This window comes from Coffea arabica, chromosome 2e (assembly GCF_036785885.1).
Source record: "Coffea arabica cultivar ET-39 chromosome 2e, Coffea Arabica ET-39 HiFi, whole genome shotgun sequence".
Taxonomy (NCBI): domain Eukaryota; kingdom Viridiplantae; phylum Streptophyta; class Magnoliopsida; order Gentianales; family Rubiaceae; genus Coffea; species Coffea arabica.
Window position 1 is genome coordinate 13,019,687 of NC_092313.1, and position 1,189 is coordinate 13,020,875.

Below are 1,189 nucleotides of genomic sequence, written 5' to 3' on the forward strand. Positions count from 1 at the left end.
CAAGATTTCTGTCTGCATTGTGTTGCGCCATAATAGTGAATTCGTCTCACAATTAAATTTTGATTTTGACACGTTTAAATTTCTAAGATTGGACCTGTCTCAATTGAAGTACAAACAATGCAGTCTTGATAGATCCAGTCTCGAACTATTAGTATACCCTTATAATATATCAAGTTTATTATAAGTTGAAATTCCATAAATTAGAAATACTAGATTCAAATCCCACTATCCCCTCCTTGCTTCTTACGTCTCACTTTTCTTTTGCTTGAAAAAATTGGAAAAAAAATTATTATAGCTATGAATTTTTTGACTACTTAATAGAAAAATATCACACATGTATTTCAATGGGTTTCTCAATCTTTAATTATTAGTACAACGTACTTCACCTCGTATATGGAACTGTGGCCATGATATGGTGGAAGCTTAGGATCACAGTTCAATTATTGTGTTTCAATTTGGAATAAAAAAGGGCACTTAGTTACAATATTTTGTTTGGCCAGATTCCAGAAGAGTATTTTCAGTCCTTAGACGTAATAATGGATAAAGTTAAGTTCTTCCGAAAAGAAGAATGAATCTAGTTCAGTTGTGCCCTCAGAAAAAAGAAATAAAGAAAATCTAGTTCAGTTGTCTCAATAAAAGTTGAGTGCCTCCCTTCATCTACTAATATCAAACGGCATGGTTGCGTTAACTGCATAAATTTACTTCAAAGCAACCAAAAGGGGAAAATGAATTTTTAGACACATTACACCTTAATCTTTCAGATTTGTCCTACTTAAGTCAGATTGATAATGTCTTTAGCAAAATTAATGGAATAGAGGATCGTGCGAATCAATGATAATGTGCGAAAGTGGTCAAAGATAGTTAGAATAAAATGATGCATTATCATTATTGGCACAATCCTTTAATGATATTATCTATTGGACTTAAGTGGGATGAATACAAATTATTACTGTGAAAAGTGTTCAAAATTAAAATTTAGAGTGCAAGGTGAGAATGGTGTATAAGTCCACGAACGCAAAATAAATTTAGTGCTACAAAGAAAAAAGAACGATTTTGTAACTTAAATAATGGCCATCAATGTCATGCTATAGAATCTGGCCAAGTCTAAATTTAAAATCATAATATACAAGATATCTAAAAATAGTGGTGCAACCAGGATCTATAATCAATGAAGTCAGTATTGTACACA